Here is a 20,163-nt window from a genome sequence, read left to right on the forward strand (position 1 = left end):
GTGAGAGGAGTGTTAATATCACTTTAGCTTCACCCTTTGAAGCAAGATTAATCCAGCCAATAATGAGTCCGGTTTGGGGTTTTCTTAAACTTGTGGCATTATAGGGGAGGGACCATTCAGATTCTCTGCCAAATGGGGACACTTAGAGTTTTGTAGCTGTCAGAAACACACACTCATCATAATTTTTTGCATGTTTTTATTGTGGTATAAAACAGGTAACATAACATTTACCATCTTAATCATTTTTAAATGTCCAGTTCAGCAGTGTGCAGTATGTACACATTGTTGTGCAACCAATTTCCAGAACTTTTTTATCTTGCAAAACTGAAACTCCGTACCCATTAAACAATAACTCCCCTTTTCCACCTTTCTCCAGCCCTTGGTAACCACCATTCTACTTTCTGTTTCTATGAATTTGACTACTTGGAATATAAATGACATCATAATTATATTTGTCTTTTTGTGACTGGCTTATTTCACTTAGCAGAATGTTCTCAAGTTTTGTCCATGTTGTAGCATGTGACAAGATTTCCTTACTTTTTAACTCTGAATAATACTGCGTTGTGTACACATGCCACCTTTTGTTCATCCATTGTTGGACTTTTGGATTTTTTTCCCTTCTCTGCTATTGTGAATAGTGCTTCTCTGAGCATGGGTGTACAACTCTCCCACCATATCTTTCGATTAGATGAATTCCGCTAGTGTATATGTCCATTCCCAAAGTGAATTTTCACCATCTCTCGTATTATTTAATTTTCAGCCTAGCCAAACCCTAGCCAAACTCTAGCCAAACCTAGCATTAGTGTATCCTCTGGCTGAACATTCATCTTGAGGCTTAGAGACTGGCCAATTCTTATCCCCTAGTTACCTAATAAATACCTAATGAAGATAACTCACACTACCTTTTCTCCCCTACTTCCTTTTCCTATAAATTCTGGGCAGAAGGCTGTGGAGGCACATATTCTCCCACACCCCCCATAGCCTTCACACTGGCATGCTTGTCCGTTTATAACATACAGTTGCAAGTCTTTTCCAGGTAATGTATGTCATCTCACGGAAATGATGTGAGCTGAGCGTTAGTTATGAAACCAGTCTTGTTGCCTTGCGACATGGAAGAAAGCTTGTTCTGTTGCAGTAATTCTTACAGAGGGAGGAGAGAGCCCTGTGGATTCTAAGGGGCGGATAGTTTCTGCCTTTTCCTGCCAGTTCCCTGCTGGGGCACGTTGGGTCCGGCAACGGCGAATGTCACCTGACCTTGTTTTCTCTTAGAGCTGCAGGCATGAAACCTTGCCCATTCTGGGCTTGAAGTTCTGATGGCAAAACCGACTGTTTTCCAAAAGTTCTCTTGGGTGCTCATCAGTGTGTGAGAACAGTGGAAAGGGTGGGAGCTAAGGAGGTGAGTTGGCAGGGTGAATTCTCTTCTCTTGTCAGCCAACCTGGTTTAACTACAGGCCCAGATATTCTGCTGGAGCAGCATCTGTAGGCAGAGGTGGGGCTCACGTTTGGATGGGCAAGTTGAGAAAAAAATAACTATTTTCTGATTTTTAAAAAACAGATATTATGTCTGTAAGAAAACATCAAGAATATGCATCAAATGTTATTACTTAATGTGATTTTCATGACTTATGGTAGCCATATCATTATTTGAGAAGACAAGGGAATGGGCATCATTAGCAGTTTTTCTTTTTTATACATTTTATTTATTCATTTTTTTAGGAAGATTAGCCCTGAGCTAACATCTGCTGCCAATCCTCCTCTTTTTTTCTTTTCTTTTCCTTTTTTTTTGTTGAGGAAGATTGGTCCTGAGCTAATATCCGTGCCATCTTCCTCTAGTTTATATGTGGGATGCCTGCCACAGCATGACTTGCCAAGCTGTGCTTAGGTCTGCACCTGGGATCCAAAGCGGTGATCCCCAGGCCACCAAAGCGGAACGTGCGAACTTAACCGCTGTGCTGCTGGGCCGGCCCCCATCATTAGCAGTTTTGAGAGCACATCGATTCTTGAGACGTAAAACAAACTTGGGCACTGGGGTCTCCAGAGAGTGGGTACGAGAAGTGTAGTCTGTTGAACCCACTTGAGTCTGCAGAGCAAGAGAAAGAAACTCAGCTTGTCTTCATCACATGCACCAGCTGGGTGGTATCTGCCCTGGCCAGGCAGAGGTCCTGCCCCTTGGGGCTCTTAATCCAGGATGTCTCTTGTCATTGGTACTTTGAGCCACTGAGAGCAGTGTAGGAACTATTTTTCTTGCCAGATGTTCTGTGTATATTCCTCTGTGCTCTGTGTGGGAAATTAGGGCCACGCTGGACTATGCAAAGTACCTAGTCCACCTGCTATGTCGTGGAGGTAAGGCGATTTAATGCTCACGAATCAATGTAATGACCAGCATGTTTGATGGGAATCCCAGGGCTAACTATTTCTTGATGACCGGTAATGAGGAGATTTGAAAGCAGGTTTTCGTGCATGTTATGTGGGTCTGGGGAGTACGTCTTTTTTGTTCTGTCCAAAAATTAACGTAGTTGATACAATACAATGAATCTCCATTGTGATTTCATTTACTTTCACATTAATTTGGAAGTAGGCGAGCTTCTACAGTGGACACTTAACTTATTTAATTTTAGTACAAAGTGAAATAAAAAAGTAAGACATAATAGTACTAGAGGTAGGAATGGGACTGATGAGAAAGGAGATGTTTTTAGACATCAGGTCGTTTTAGTCATCAGATCACTGCAAAATGTGCAGTAGAAACGCACAGCAGTCATACTGCGGAACTGAGTGTTAGGTTTTAGACAGGATGTGGCATTATTCATATTAGGAATTATAAATGACCTACAAGAGGGGAAAAAGGAACAGATATGTGGGATGGGAGAGTATTCCTTGGAGAAAATGCACAGGGGACGGCTAAAGCATAGGAATCAGAAGAGACGACCAGAGGGAGTCAGGATGAGCAAAGACGGGCCCAGTGCCTGGAGCACAGACAGAGAGCCTTCCAGGTGTACGTCGCGATAGTCTTGAGAATGGGGCTCAAGCTTAGTACACAGTAGATAACCTAGGGCATTTTTTAAAAACATATCAATGACTGAGCCCCACCCCACAGCAATTAAATCTGAATTTCTACGGGTGGGACCCAATCCAGACGTTATATTTTTTAAAAACTTCGTAAATGATCCTTTGGTCCAGGCAGTGTTGAGAACCACTGATCAAGAGGGAAGGAAAGAGATGCTAATGAACTTGTGAAGAAGGAGGTGCTCTGTAAACTTTCAGTGTCGTTTTCAGTAGAATAGTGAAGCTGGAAGAAGGTTAAGAGAGGAATGAATAAAAGCCACGGAGCCTATGAGTGGGGGGCACATAGTCAAGGAATTTGGCAAAAAATGGAAGGTGAGAGACTGACAAGTCAGAGGCATAATGGTAGGTCAAATAAGGGTTTTGTTTTTGTTTTAAAAGATAAGCTGTCAGAAAAACTGCTCAATAGAGAGAGGGAGGGTAAGGGTAGAAAGAGATAACTGTAAGAGTGGGCTGGGGTAGGACATTGAGTTCTTGGGGAAAGGAGTCCAGAGAGGATCTTCTTTCTTTAGTGAAGAATGGAGGGGCGTTGTGGGGCGAGTGAATGGTGTGTGCACATCAGTGGGTTCGGTCTTCCCTGTGGTATCGGCACTGAACCCTCCACTGAGACCCGGGCTGGTGAGTGAGGAGGAGCTGGGAGTATAAGCAGGTGGGAAAGAGGCTGGAATAGTTCCTGTGGGGTCTGGGTTAGGGAGACCACGAGACACGCGGGAAGTGATTAATGAGCAGCCTTGATGCTTCCCAAGTTGGCTGTGTTTGAATCTGTAACTCTCTAGGTTTGCGAGGATTTGTCTTCTGTCTGTCTCAGTCATCGGTGGCCCAGGCGCAGGAAGGGGCAGAATGGATGGTGGGGATGGTCTTGGCCTGGGAATTGACTGGAGGGGTTTAGGAAGATGTCAGGGCAGTGCAGGAGGCTGGGCTACCAGAGGGGGTGGTTTCCAAATCATTAATCCCAAGTTGTGGAAGGGAAAGGGGAGGCCAGTATAGACAAAAGACAGATAACAGATTCTATGGAGTTGAATGGCCAAAGGGCTATGTGGTCAGACTGAGGACATAGAGTACAGTGTGAAGTGACATGGAGAGAGGGTGCCTAGCGGGAGGCCTGGGCTAATGCTGACCAGGCGGAAGACAGCTCCTGTCCCAGGAAGGGTGAGAGAGTGGGGAGTGGACTCAGAGAGAGTCGTGTCAATTAAATCCAAGAAGAGAAGGAAAGACTGGTAAACAGATATTGGATAAAAAGTAGCTTAGTTGTCCTAAAACAGGGCATAACAGAAAGAGGTAGTTGGTTCCAATAAACCCTTCCTTTAAAAAAAAACAAAGCGTGCACGAGGGGGTAGCAATGGTGATGATTTCTTTCCTTTCAAGACCAGCAAATCAAAGAATATTAGTGAAATGTGGAAATAGCTTAAATGATATGAATATTTTATGTTCACTGCGTTATCTAGAAACCCAGCTGTTTGCTGACCATTAACGAAGACAGTTATAGACCTGGTAGTAAGTTATTTAAAATGGAAACTCTGAAAATGTATTTGTTGAAAGATGTCTCATGGCTTGAATTCTCCATTATGCTTTTGGCCTTTGTGGAAAGAACGTACATACATAAGGTTATGTGCAAGCATTGTTAATTACTCATTAATCTGACATTTTGATGGCAGTAAGCAACAAATAATAATTCAAGACTCAACGTTGTGATTGTTTCTAAGATGCATGACATCTCTAAAAATGTGAAACCTACATTTCAAAACTACTTTCTTCAAAGACCTATCATGGCAAAACTCATTATTAGAGCCTTCTGTACCTTAAAAGCTTTAAATGAAACACTGCAATTTACGGAATTCATTACTGTGCACAACTAATTAGAACTTTAAAGGAAATCACAGTAGGGAATTACACATTTTAAGAAAGCATTTCCTTGAGCTGAAATGTTCTTCAGAATAAAGGTTGTTTTGCAGCGAACGAGGCACTCGAATTTTCCACGCGTATATAGACACACACTCTAAAGAGTGGCCTGTTTGACCAGCCATGTTTGGAAATCATTCTTGTTCTCCGTTCAGACAAAAGGAAAAGCCGCAAAGGCAGCAAGGGAGGGACAAGACAGAAATGCAAATTAGGTGTCCGTAATGTCCTCAGAAGCCAAACAAAAAAACACAGACGTATCTAATTAGTTTCCAAAGCCAGCTTTACCCTAGGAAAAAAAAAATTCTCATCTAAGAAAACAGCAGTGAGAGCTGTGTGAGTCCCAGGTGTATGGGTGATTACAGCAGAGAGCAGAAAGAGCCACTGCTGTTCCCCTCAGCTGCCTCTGTGCTACACAAATGTGTTTACAGAAAGAATATAAAATCGACCGTGGATAACTCCCTCCCTTTCCCCAAACTGATTAATTTCTCAATGTGCTGGCAGATTTTTCCATGGACGGGGATCGGGTTTGAGAGATGAATGTGTAAATCAGCAGCAGGTGGGAAGTGGAATTTGTCTGGCCCAGCTGCTGTTCCTTGCATTTCCTATTCTTTTTGGTTATCACGGTCCAGCATCTGTCACTGAGGACTCCCGGGCTTCTGTCATCCCAGGCCTGGGGAGCCACGGTGTTGCCTGTGTCTCCTGACAGCTCAACGCCCTGGAATAGGAAACAGCAAGAATGACAGCCTCATCGCTATTAGCAGGAACTGACAAAGTTGAGCTGGGTATTTTTTTGTATCTCATTTTGATACTTCTGTTGGTATAGACACTGCCTTCTACTCCACTTCCAATCTGGATATTGCATCATCCGGGCTCTTTTACAATACCTCCTGACTTGATTTTATTATATAAATAAAATGCTTATGTTTGAATGTGCTTTTCTTTGCATTTTAATCTCGGTGATGGTACACAGCGATAAAAAATGACCAGCTTTCTTGCCCTTTTGATTAAGTCTTGAAGGAACAATGTGTTTTCCACACGCTGTGGAAATCTCTGTGGAATTAAATCATCGGGCAGACCCACATTTTCAGCATTTCCTAACATCATAGAGTTTTAGCGTTGGGCATAACCTTTAGAGGTCGTCTTCTCAACTCTTCCCCTGCCCCACCCATCACAGATGACCACCCAGCCTCTCTCGTGGGGATGGTGAGGTTTACTGTGGTATCCCAACAAATGGCAGATGCCTCTCTGACAGCACTTCCTCACTGGGGCGTGGTCCCAATAACACTCAGCCTACCTTTCTTGAGTAATAGTCGGGGTTGATATTTCTCCAAGCCTTTCTTGAAAGAACAGCCAGACTGCCATCTTTGTTAGGCATTTCCTTGGACAGATCTTATCTTCAAAATAAAGTCACAATTACTAGTGTCATTTAAAAATGTTCTGCAGGAAATCTTGACTGATTATTGCTAGCAGACTGGAAATCAGATCTTTGATATTTATTTTAAAGGAGATGAGCAGAATTGTTTGAAGTTCAAATACAGCAGAGATACTATATTCAGTGTGACTTCACGGTATTACCACTGAACTATTCAGCTCATGTGTATGTTTTATATTTTTAATTTGGGCAGTGATTTTCTCTCCCAATTGTTTCCACTTGAAGGTTCTTTTTTTAAAGAATCTAATTTCTAATAAGCTGAAATGGTTTAAGGAATTATTCTTTATTGTCCTGTCAAGTTGCAGGAAACATCAGATATTGACCTTATGCTATCATCAGTTTGATATGTGGCAAGGTCTGCTATCTCTTCTTGCATACGTATTTTCAAGGCCCTTAATTATTTTTTCTTCTTTAAACCTTAGCTAGAATATTTGGAGGCTTGTTGTTCCACATTCGCTTTTGTGTTTATATGCTGCCTTTTGGGTAGACAGAGATAAGACAAAGTATTACTGTTTACAGATTCCTGGCCAAATTGACTTCAAAAATCTCTCTGTACATTTTCAGTAAAGAAGAGGCTGTGAGAAAGAAAGAAAGAAAAAGATTAAAAGAAAATTCCAAATTATTTGGAAAAGAATCAAAATTGATCTGAGTAGAGAATCACCCATAGAAATATGGAGTGCTCAATTAAAAATTTGTAAAGAGGCTCAGAGGAGATCTTTGCTAATGATATTTTAATTTTCCGAGGAAAAGGTTGTATGCGAGCATAAAATTGTAGCACCTTAGAGGTGGAAATTCCTTGGCGATAAAAACCCATGCAGCCTCTTCATGAACACGTCAAGTGATGAGACGTTCCCTCCCATGAGAACAAACTTTGAACACAAATTAGACGCCAGGCACTGTCCGGGATGTTGGAATGCAATATTGAATGGGAAAAAGACAAAAAAACAGATCCTACTCTCAGAGGGTTACACTTGAGAGCACTACCTACTACATATGGCAAGCTAAACTGTTTCAATTCCGCTCCTCTTCTTATCCAGATCCTGCCCCTGTGTCTTCACAGACTGGGAATTGAGTTGGGATTGCTTTAGAGGTTTTCTCTTCCAGCCTCCTACCAATGCCGGAAGTCTCTCTACGGAAGCCTGTATGTTTCTGGTAAAATTGCACAGTCTTCCACCTGTGGGCCGACAGAATATAATGAAGCTGCTGCCTCCCTGTTTCTAGACACTGGAGTTCCCCCGAGGGAGGCAGCCTGAGATTTGGTGCAATCTTTTGCTAGCCACCGCACACTGCTACCTGGCATGAAGCTGATGCTCAGCTGCAAACCTTAGGCCTTTTGAACATGAATGGCTTTGGGGCCAAGTCTCCCACCTCCCGTACTTGGATATTGGATTTTTTGACCTGAAATGTAGGACTTTTTTTGCATTCATCTCATTTATATTTCGTGATGGTTAAAATTGACCCATGTTCCAGCTTGTTTTGAACTTTGTGAGACCTGATTATTTTCCCTAAGCATTTTTGATTGCTTATTCTACCTGTAAACAACTTTTGAGCATTCATCTTCAATATATGTGTATTTACTATTTTATAAATTATATGCATGTGTCATTAGTTAGTATCTCAAGCCATAATATCTGCTTATGGTGAGGTTCAGATGGTGAATCAAAATCGATATCTCGAGTCATTTTGATGATTTCAAATTTTTTATTGATTTCTGATCAGATCTCATTAGATCACTGTTGTTTTTATCTCGTATGGCTGGCGTAGAGCTCATACTAAGAACAGTAGACTGTCTGCTCTGCCATTTTCTTATTTTCATGTCTGCCTTCTTTATTGGTATTATCTTCAATCTGCGATTTCTTTGTCAGAAGCTTTTTTTTTTTTTTTAAGCCAGCTGTCCATTTGGGGAAGATTGGTTTAGTTAAAACTAGATAATGTAATCCATAAATCCACTTAACAGAGCTCAACTAAGCAGCTGTGTGTGGTAATACAGTGAAAGAGAGCGAACAAATCAGAGAAGGCCCTTCAATCATTTGTTGTATTGGAAACCTTCAGACTTCTTGTGTGCCCCACATGACAGACCGTCCTCTCAATGGTAGACCCGCAACAGTATCACGGTCAGTCGGGGCATTTAGAATATTAGTGAAGCTTAACTGTTGGCTTTTAATTTAAAAATAGACAGAAATAGCTCTAACAGTGCCTTCTCACACCCTAATGAACAATCTCATGTACCTCTTGGGGTGTACTCACTCTATTTTAGTCATCTTCTCTCTGGTGCTGCAGTTGTCTCTAGGATATTTCTGTCATCTATGTTTTGGTAATTCATCCCAGTCTCATATAAAAAGAGAAGTAAAAAAAGATAAAGATGAATTCTTGGAACATGTAAGTCTTCTCTCTAGGTTGACATTGATCCATTCATCAACCCTCTTGAGGTGCAGTTTTTTAACTAGACATGCATCAGCCTAGTTATGTTGACAACCGGCCCCTAGTTTTCCATGTTGGCTAGAAGATTATGGTAAGACATGCGGTTCTAGACACACATGTGGTAATAACAACTCGGTGACGGGTTCAGTACTGGGCTCTTTACAAATGTTATTTCATTTGATTCTTGTGGGAAACCGATGAGATAGGCATTTTATTTCTGTCTTACAAATTAGGAAACGGAAGCCCAGAAGGGTTAAGTTGGGGGCAGCTCCAAGCAGGAAATAAGCAGACTTTTCCACCTTACTGTTTGTCATTAGGAAAATGTACTTGGGTGTGTCTCCCACCTAAGTCTCTAGGGTGAACAGCAAGATGGCTTCAACGGATGCGAAACATGTCTTTTTCCTTGTTTTGTTTGTTTGTCTTTAATTGATACATAATGGACATATAGCATGATGTTAGTTTCAGGTATACAGCATAATGATTCAATATTTGTATATATGAAGCACGGGTTTTAAACCACTGTGTTCTCCAAGTACATAACGCTTTACCCCCTTTTGAGATTTGGGTCATTTGCATGTCTGCACTGTCCTAGTGCCTTGCTCTTCCTTTTATCATGGTGTCTAAGAGCTGGATATCAGTGTATCCACACTGGCACATGCGTGTGCCTTGAGCAACCCAGGTGGAATTTGCCAGAGCCTGGAAGTAAGAGCTCATGTGGGGCTGGCCCCGTGGCCGAGTGGTTAAGTTCGCGCGCTCTGCTGCAGGCAGCCCAGTGTTTCGTTGGTTCGAATCCTGGGCGCGGACATGGCACTGCTCGTCAGACCATGCTGAGGCAGCGTCCCACATGCCACCACTAGAAGGACCCGCAATGAAAAATATACAACTATGTACCGGGGGGCTTTGGGGAGAAAAAGGGAAAAAATAAAATCTTTAAAAAAAAAAAAAAAAAAAACTATAATTAAAAAAAAAAAAAAAAGAGCTCATGTAAAGTAGCTGTATCCTCACCTGCCTTTGGCTTTGTCCTCTTTTCGCTATGTTATGTTTGCTGTTTGGAGAATCGTTCTAGGAAATAGTTGTTTTCTCTGTCATCTGTTACCATCCCACCATCTGCCCCGAACAGTGGTTCTTATTCTCTAGCGGTGGGATGGGGGGGCATAAACTAAGCAATTTTGAGTCATTTTTCTGAAGTGATATTTGAGTGATTTCCAAATTTTATTGTAAATTTTCTAACAAATCACAAAAAATGTAAAAACTAGTACAATGGATCCCTATTTACCAACCTCATAAATTTAAACTAATATTTGTCATATTTGCTTCATCTATATATTTTTTCTGAACTATTTAAAATCTTGAGACACTATCCCATTTAATTCCCAAATATTTCACTATTTCATCTCCTAAAAATAAGAATTTTACCCTCAAAATAAGGTCTTTTTCTGACATAACTGCTGTGCCATTTTCATACATAAGAAAATTAACACTAATTCTCTAGTATCATGTAATACCCAGTGCAATTATTCCTCCAAAATGTCTTATATATTTTTTTCCCCAAACTGAGATTCAATTAAATTTCACATGTCGCATTTGGCCTTTATATCTCAAGTAATTTTAGAGTTTAGACTTTTTGTTGCAAAGGAGGCAGAAATAAAAGATCTGGATGATTTTCAAAAAAACATTTAAGTCCCGTTTTACACGAACGATGACTTTTCAGATTAAATAGACTATTGATCTAGGTTGTTCCGGTGGTTTTTCACTTGGTAGTAAATGGCGCCGGCTATGTTGAAGTTGTAAAATATAGAAATCTCTAAAGTGTGCACATGAACCACAGCGTAGCACAGGCGGTCCATCATCTGTATATGTGCATGGGATGCTTCGCGCTTTGATGCTGCAAGTGTGAAACCATCCCATAAGAAAACAGTGCATCAAGGGTTTTGGCTCAGCACTGATAATGGATTATAATAGATTGAAATTAAATATGATTTAAGTGACAGGAAAACGGTGCCAGCTAAAGTAAATAATAGATTAATCATCCCCCAGTTAAACCTGCAAGTTAAATTGTAGGGCTGGAATTGAATGCTGTGTAGAAGCTCCTCTCCACATTTCAATCCTAATAAAAACTGCACTAAGGAAGAGAGAAAAATCAGGAACTACTCAGAGAAAGGGCGTGTCCCTTGCTGTGTCTCATTTACAGCATGATGTCAGGTGTGTTCGTTGTGCCATGGAATTCGTGGTAAGAAAATGAAGATCCAGGAAATAGCTGTCACAGAAAACGTAAAAAAAGTAGATATATGGTTGCTTGGAAATCAACAAATTTAGAAGACGAGTGACAGCACATCTTTTTCTTTTGTCTTTTGTTCTAAATTACGATGAGATAAGGAGGGTCAATATGACTTTGACGAAGCAGCTTAGCATTGCAAAACTGGTCAGCATGTGTTCTGGTCACTGTGTGGCTACCGTGGAACCCTGGATGAGGTTGGGCTGTCTGAGTCTTCGATTGCTTATCTGTGAATGAAAGGCTTGGACGGAGCGTCTCTGAGGTGCCTTATGCCACTTCAAATCTAAGATTCTAGCAGCTAGAAGTCTCTATGAAGCAGTGCTGTGCTACTTCGCTTGTGAAATTGTAGCTGGCTTTTGTCATGATGACCCTACAGCATTACAGGCTCCCATGTGTTTCCTGAGTTTCCAAGGGTGCGCTTAGTTTATATTAAGCGCATACGGTTTTGTTCTACGTCTTAAAGATTAGTAGTCTGACCCTAACACTTTGTTAGCCAAATGTTGTATTAATCAGAAGAGTCCATTCTGGGTTCAGATAGAATAAGGTAAATTTTATTGTAATTAGAAAAAGATTTACATATTTTAAAAATGGTAGAACCACTAATACATTACAGTTACGGCTTAAAACCCTTAATTCATGGTAATTCAGCAACCTAAGAGAAAAAGAGCTGACCCTACTCATTACCCAAGGCAAAGTTGTGTTCAATTTTAATTATAAAGATTGGATCAGTATTTTTATTTTGCGAGTCAGCAGAATATGTCCTGTGTAGCCTTTAACAAGTTTCTTAGAATTTTTAAGCTATGTTTTTTCCTCCATATGATAGAAATAATACCTATGTCAAAGAGTAGTGAGGGTGCAAAGAAATCACGTATATAAAGTGCCTACTGCATAGTAGGTGTTGTGTTGACAATTGTTAATGATCATAGACGTTGGAGTGTCACTGAATCCTTGGCAATTCCCTTCTGAGTAGAGGGTCCTTAACCAGTGTGCATGATGAAAAAACAAGACTTAGTACGTGGTGTTCATCGTCTTAAATGCCTCACAACGCCAGATTGACTTTGCAGCGTTTAACTGTCTAACTCATAACCTAAGAAAAGTAGAAACCTCCTTTGAGTTAATTATCAAAAATATGAATACTCTAATTCAAGCTACACGAATATTCCGCCTTGAAAAGACTGACATCCAGTCATTAACTCTTTCAATTTTACTAGCCCCGAGAATACCAACAGCAGCTGTCTCGTCTTCAAATGTAAACATGTAATAACATGAACAAAGAATCCACAAAACAGACCTTTGTTGTAAAATCTTATGATTATTCTTTATATTTGAACCTGGACTGGATCAAAGCATATTGCCCTAAATATAAAAACTGCCAACGGTGAAAACCTGGTAAAATTCAGGAGGCATGCCCAACACTAGCATTTCAATACAATCACTTATAATTTTACAGGAGATTATAAGTGATTTAGCATCTGTTTCTGAAACAGTTATGAGAAAAAAAAAATCAGAATCTTCAACTCAATTTTTCATCCTAGAAACTTGAAAATATCCTTAACTATCTTCATGATGACAACTCCAACACTGCTAATAGTGAGAAAGGTGAACATCATTACGCTGTCTTGTTGCTTTCCTCCCCTTCTTTTTAAAGACCTATCTATTGTCTTCTTTGTTGCTTTACAATTGGAAAAAGTTTAACTTTTAGTATTTTCCAGGTCCCTATAAAGAAATGTCTCTGTTTCTGCTTCATGTGTATGTTCATTGAGGTCAGAATGGCATTATCCTGTGTGACTAGGAGCATAGAGTCCCTCCTTGTCATCACGCCTCCCCCAGTCTCCCCAACCTCCACCCCCTTAGAATCAGGGCAGGAAGTGCTCAGAGCTTGTGATAATTTAGGCACAGCTAAAGGAAAGGCAGAGGCCCCCAACCCACTGGAGGCAGTTTCCCCTGCACCAGCTTCAGGATTCGTCTGGATACAAGCATTGGCAAAGACTTTGACTCTGGAGACACTCTGTTTTTGGTTGGAAAATGTCAGTGTCTTTGGTTTTAATCAAAATTGCTCATAATCTGGCTTAACGATGCCATAAAGGCCTTGGTTTACTCTGCCCCAGGTGAATGAAAATATTTGCAGTGAAAAATAGGTTATTAGTTTTATAGCCCAACCTACTTCAATGCCTCTATCAAGAATATGAGAAGAGATATTAAATCTCAATTTTTAATAAAACTATTGGCATCATTGAAGAGCTTTATAACACTTGACATTTGCTTTCAGTGTTGGGGGAAGAAGAAGAAAGCAAATTGATTTGGTATTTATTTCCTAGGTTGGAATACGACAAGTTACTTTAAATATAAAATATGTGCACTGCCTCCGACTGCAATGAGCCGAATGGGTTGTTGGTTCTGAAAATGAACATAAATTTTATAATACAATGGGTAATGTGGTCATGTTAATAATGTAATTTGATTGCTAAATGAACCTGTTTTATTGTATTCATTATCAGATTCCTATTGCCACCTAGACACTCTTCAAAATTAATGTAAGATAATGTTTGGACTCAGAAAACATAGCTCATGGGTGAAAATACAGACCTCTTAGTGGAAGTGAGCTTCTTGTCAGTAGTGTGCTTCAGTTTCGCTTTTGCTGCTAGAGTTAAACAAAAACTCTTCGAAAAATGTCTTTGAATGTGGACTTCCTTAATGAGAATACCTGTCCATTTTCCAGTGGAATTTGCTTCTAGTTGTTAATAATAGTGAGGTTTGGGGACAGGGGCAGTGATGGAGTCAGTGGCCGTGTTGCTGGGCACAGGCAGGTCTGGGACTGCAGACGGCACAAGGAGGGCGTGGCAGGGTGGAGGAAAGCCAAGCGTCCAGATGCACCTCTCTTACTACCTTGGCAGTTCAGTCTGCATGTCAGGGGCGGGTGTACACTCTAGATAATAATACAGATAAATTCCTAATACCATGTAATAAACAATGGGTCCACATCATTGGGAAAAAAGGGCTTATTAAGATGTCAGCTCTCCACCACTATTTGTCACTGGCCTCTAAAGAGAACTGCTCATTGAAAGCATGAGATCCATTTTCCTGAAGAATTATCTCAATCAACAAGTTTCCTGGTTGGGCCATGAGATTGCTACCAGATTCTCTCAAAAAATGCTGGTTTCTGACGTGACCACTTGCATTTGGACAAAACTTGTGCAAAGGCCAGCTGAAATCCAGTTCGTGTTATCTACTGTTCCTAAACTGTGTGCCACAGAATGCCTGAATTCTTTTTTCTTGCCTTACTAAAGAGGATGCCAGTTTATTTACCCCAGCAGTGTTCTTAATGTAGATGTTAACATGCGCGATAGATTTTAAAATGAATTTTTAATTACTTTCTGCTATTCTGAGCTCATTGCAATCAGCAGCCATCTTGCTTGAGGATAAACCAAAACAAAACTGGCGAGCTCATGGGAGGAGCAAAGGCCTGCAAAAAAAGCTTTTGCAGGAGTGGGGTACAGAAGCCCATTGTCAGCGGCAGCTGCTGGACGCCTTCCCCAAGCGCGGGCGCAACTGCCAGAGGGTTCAGGAGGCTTTCAGTTTGCCAGTGACGGTCCCTCTTCTCTAATGAGGTCACCTCTCAGCACAGTAGGTGGAATGACTCTGCTAATGGGAGATTCAGAAACGCAGATTGCAATTACAGTCTTTGTTTCCAGATATCCCCATAGTTTCCAAACAGCCCAAGGAACTAGAAACAGGGACAACTTGTCTACAAGTATATAACAGAGCTGGATAGGACACATCCTTTATTGAGTATCGCTTAAGTGCCTGACGCTATTTGATGCTGCCTTTTCTTAGGAGCAAAGATGGGGTCATATGGGAACAGCACTGGCCAGGAGTTCACCTGGTGATGTTTCTGTAAGAATTAGAGCTATGTCATTTACAGTTTCATGTGGTCAGGGTAAGTCACATTATCCACATTATGCTGACAAAAACCCCCTGGTTCAGAGGGTTTAACTGACCTGTCCTGTGGCTGCTACTCTAGGCTCCATCACCTACATAATGGGACTAACACCATCATACCTCAACTGCTGTTAGAATTTTGTGTGTAAAAGAGCTTTGAACATGGATAAATCCTCTACAAATATAAAGCCTCATAACAATTAGTCCTAGTATTTCTGTGAGTACCACACAAAGAATGAAAGCAAATGAATATCTTCCCAACCCTCCTTTCACTCTTCTTGCTGGAATCTGAGAGGAGAAGCCTGAGTTAGAGACCACAGAGCCCTGGGCGTGGCTCCACGCTGCAGCCCCGGTCTTTGCTCTCTGAGGCCCTGGATTACAGTGCCTGCGTCGTCATGACAACAGGCAGCCGCTCTGCTCCTGCTGGCCAGATCAGGGCCTGGGCCAGCTCTGGCCCGGTTATTTTTTGTTGGTCTGTTTGACTTTTGTTTTGAGGCAGGAGGTGTTGTTTTGTTTTGTTTTTTAATTAACCAGAGCAGACTCCATGTCTCATTTGGATTTGCTATCGTCTTAATTCCTGAGTATTTCTTGGATCTGAATTGTAAGCCAGTAATTCTGCTTTACCCAGATATTTCTTAGTGAGTCAGGATGGCATGTAGAACAACATGGAAGATTCTGCTTGAATTCCAGCCCAAAGTTGATGAAGTGAGCATTCGTCCAAATGAAAACATTTGCTGGAGGTTCATCAGGAGTCAGAGGCTCTGAGCAAAGGCTTTTGTTTATCTCCCTACCTCTGATTTAATTAATGCATCCCTGTCTGTATGTACGCATTTATCAGGCACCATTATAGGTCCTTTCAAGCACGCTCCCTCAATGCTTATGGCAGCTGTGGGTGGTGGGTATTACTGTCCCTTTTGTGCAAAATGAAGACACTGCAGAGTCTCAGAAAAGGACCTTTGCCCCAGTGCAAGGCTCTTTCACTACTATGCTGCTCCTCTGTATGGTCGTAGTGATGGGTCTGGTAACCGAGATCAAACAGAAGCCAGTGGGTGACAGTCTCACTTCCCCATCCTCTCACTTTTGGCTAAGAGCTTCAGCATTCTAGCTCCTCTCTAAAATAATTATGTAGTAACCAAATGGGGCCATCACTTTCTGGTCTTCCAGAGCAGATCGACTATTCAGAGACTTCTAAAGGGAAAGAGCCTGTGCTCTCTCCTCACCAAGAATCCTAGAAGTCATTTTGGGTGCCTAGACTACTTTAGATGGGAATCGGTACTCCACTGGACTTTGCATGGGCCCTTCCAGTACAGGGGCTCTTCTCCAAGACTGGAATGCACATCCCCATGGAAAGGTTGGTCAGGTCTATGTCTTTCTGACTTGATGGGGGTGGATGGTATAAAACACTGTTGAGCAGAACAGTGACAGAGTGAAAGATAGTTCAGAAAGGATTAATCTGAATGCCATAGGCAAAATAGATTTTAAAGAAGAGATTGGACTCAGAGAAACCAACTAAGAAGCCATTATAATAATCCAGGTAGGGTAGGATGATGTGTGGTTGAGCACATGGCCAGAAGGAATGGAAGAGAATGGATAAAAGGAAGAGGTAAGATGAAGGTAGAATCAGAAGGACTGATAACTGGGTTGACGAGGTGGGTCTGAAATCTGCAAAGTTTTAGAATTGGGTGACAGGACATAAAAGAAGTCTTCTAGGTCTCCGCAGTCTCTGTCTCTCTGTCCTGTAAGGAAAAGTGCTTTTCTTCAAATATTAAACCAAGATAAACTTATCTTTCTACATTCACTTTTTAGTGCTTCATTTAATTACTCATATTGTTACCATATTGCTTTCTGTTACTTTTCATTGCAGATGGATTAGCTAAGCTTTGTTTCCCAGCCAGAGAACTAACTGAATTACTATTTATAATGCAGTTTCTATGGAAAATGAATTAAAAATTTCAAACAGGCTTGCAAATAGAATTTTGGAATGCAAACAGAGTTGCCGACATCCTTTATTGCGTTTTATTTGAAAAAGAGGTATTCTGGTAGTAGATGTGGAATTGACTCTCAGAAGAAAGGTGAAGTTGAGAAGCATATATTTGGGAGTCAATTGCATAAAGGTCAGAATTTAAAAGGGTGGGAATGATTGAAAGTGGGCAGTGGGAAAAATTGAGGCAACAGTGTATACCATTTGTGCAGATAGTTTAGCACTGAAAGGAAAGACAATACAAGGTCTGCTTCACTGAAAATAAAGAATGCAAAACCTGAATCAACTCTGCAATGGTAAAAATTAATTTAAAAATATGAAAGTAAATCACTATTTTAGGAAGGACCAATATAAATGAATATATCTCTAGTTGTGAAAGTGTGAATTAAGATATCAAGCAACGTAAATGCACTTTTTAGAAAAAAATGGATTGAGTTGCACATAGTAGTTTAAATTGATTGAAAATCAATCCATTTGGCTGCAGCAAATGATTGGTGGCATGTGTGGCCCTGTCAATATGGAAACTGAATGAGTCACTCGGGAGTTCGTGAGGTACGATACCAGCCTGCTCACGTGGTATTTCCTGTTGAGAGTATCATTTATGATCTAAGTTGCTATATTGGGTTTAAGTCAGTGGGTGTTTATTAAGCATCTCTCATATGCCAGGACCAGTCTAGGCATTGGGAGGGATAAGAAGCATATGACTTACTCTGCCATTAAAGAATTTGTCATTCAGTTGGGGAGGCAAGGTTAACATGTATAAGTCAATCAGAGAAGGTAAAAGATAGAGTATGATCTGTTCCCAAATTGTCAGGCAGTTTTTACTCTGGGGACACCAGAAAAGAGAGAGATCTCTGTGAACTAAAGAAGACTTTGTGAAGGAAGAAGTATTTGGAATGAGTTGGAATGGATTCAGGGTAGAATGTCATCAGACTAGGAATATGGGAAAGGATGTTGTGTGTGGGGAGGAAAGGATGATCCAAGGCTCAGACCGGAGACTGAATGAGGCTTGCAGATGGAGTGTCCACATCAGGCATTATAGCAGAGAAAGTTTAGATAGTTGAGATGGTTTGAAGGCCTTGAATGCCTGGTTAAGGGATCTAGTCTGGATCTAAGAAATAATAGGAGTAGAATATGACTGATAAGACAGTGTGGTATTAAGCACAAAATTTTAGATGTAGAAGCAAAGCCAGGTAGGGTGCTGGTGCTCCTCATTGGGACATCGTTAGCTACATTGATGTTCTGAGATGGCAAGCTTAAGCATAATTACTTTGATGTGCCTCCGACTGGCTCTTTAAGAACCAATCCTGAATGTACAGGGGAAATGGACTTTGCCTGAAAATGCCAGCTGAAAGCAAATTGAGAGAAATATAGGGTCCATCTAGACAAGCTCTTGCGAAAGAGAGACTGAAGCTGAGGGCCCCTTCTCAATGTGCAGAAGCCACAGCCCAGTCAGGCAGTACACGTGGGAGCTCAAGAGAGAGAAAATATAGCCAAATCGAATTGACCGTTTTCATGATCCTGAAATCATTCTTTGTAAGTGAAGATGTCTTCTGCTGGGGAGGCTGAAAGTGACTAGTCAATTGGATATGGTCAGGAGACATTCCACTGCTTGACAAATTCAGTGAGTTTTTCACTTTTAAGCCAGCTTGGCATTGGGTAGAAAAAGCTATAGAATTACCTGATTGGGGCAGATGTTCTGAGAGCCCACACTCAGCCCTCTATTGAATAAAGGTGAAATGATGGAAAAAGGGAATCTGTACCTGTCGCTTTCATCCTTATCTTCCACTTCTGTCATCAGCTTTTGTGGAAGGCTCTTCAAGTAGGGCCAAGGTTTTGCTGGAAGACCCAGGCCCACACCAGCGGCTCTCAGCCTTTGGTTTTACTTAACTTCGTCACTCTCGTCAGTCACTGTGGTCTATTCTTATCCCCCAGGGTGCAGTGAGTGTGCAGCTAGATCCCCTGAGCCCACCATCCAGAACCTTACTGGGCTCAGCAGCTGACTTGGGAAGGATGGAAGATGGATTTTGAGAGGCATCCATGCAGCATGAGGGTCCTCAGCAGTACCAGAGGCTCAGGGAGTGGGAGGCGAAGGGGACAGAGGAGATGCACTGGGTGTTTGATCACCTCTAACTCTGGAACATGTTGCCTTCCAGCAGAGGATACGCACTAGGACTGGATCATCTGAGGGCCGCTTTGGAGTCAGTTCAAGAGAAAGATAAGAAATGGTTGGAAGCTTCCAAAAATTTAAGAATCTTTTTAATGAGCTATAGGAAGACATCCCTCATTTGTGTCTGGAAACAGCAAAGTTGCTGTCTGAGCTTCAGGATCAGAGCTCAGGTCTCTCTCCTTGACATACCCCAAGCATGGGTGACAGCCCTGCTGTGGTAAACGAAGTCCAGATGCAAAGGCTGCAGAAATCTCGCTGTGGACTGGCTGCATTTCTTCCATACTGCATTTGTGCATTTCTGCTTTTGGCATTATGGTTTCCATTTATTTTTTTAACAAACGGAAACTACAAGTGCCACACGTCCCTTTGGCATCTTCTCTTCTCCAAGCCAACATATGAAACAAGTCAGTCTAATGGGTTCTAAAATTATTCGTGTAATGCTTTAAAATGCATATTTCTGATGTGTTCTCATTCAGAGCACTTGGCCTTGGCAGACAAGCATTACCTTTACATGCTTTTGGTCTTTATGTAACAGGCCCATCTGTAGCCAAGTTGATTTTCCTTTTGCTCATGTTCTCTGTGACACTGGTTCTCAGTTATAGGAACATGGAGCAGTTGTAACTCTATTTATTCAACCAGAAAAACTGTATTGAACACCCATTGCTACTAGGTACTGAGCATAGAAAGATAAAAAATTTTGGTGCCTCTCTCAAGGAACTTACAATATAGCAAGGAAAGAGGCATGTAAACAAATAATTGACACGTAGTGTGACATATTCTATGTAGAAACTACAATGTGCAGGGAAAGCTTGAAAGAGGATTTTAAAGATCTGGGAAGAATTTGTTGTGGAGAGTGGATTTTGCAGTATGTGTAGGAGCTCATGCGGAAGACTACAGTGAAGAAAGGTGTTCCTTCCAGAAAAGAAAGCGTGTGCAGAGGCAGCAGTGATCTGAAGCAGTGTGATGGCTGCAGGGAACTGTCAGCA

General features: G+C 41.3%; 1 protein-coding gene across 21 annotated transcripts in view; it reads left to right on the forward strand.

Annotated features, from left to right (window-relative positions):
* Positions 1-20,163, forward strand: part of NCAM1 (neural cell adhesion molecule 1) — a 299,859-nt gene that overhangs the window by 172,732 nt on the left and 106,964 nt on the right. The gene's annotated exons all lie outside the window — the stretch shown is intronic.

This window comes from Equus przewalskii, chromosome 6 (assembly GCF_037783145.1).
Source record: "Equus przewalskii isolate Varuska chromosome 6, EquPr2, whole genome shotgun sequence".
NCBI lineage: Eukaryota > Metazoa > Chordata > Mammalia > Perissodactyla > Equidae > Equus > Equus przewalskii.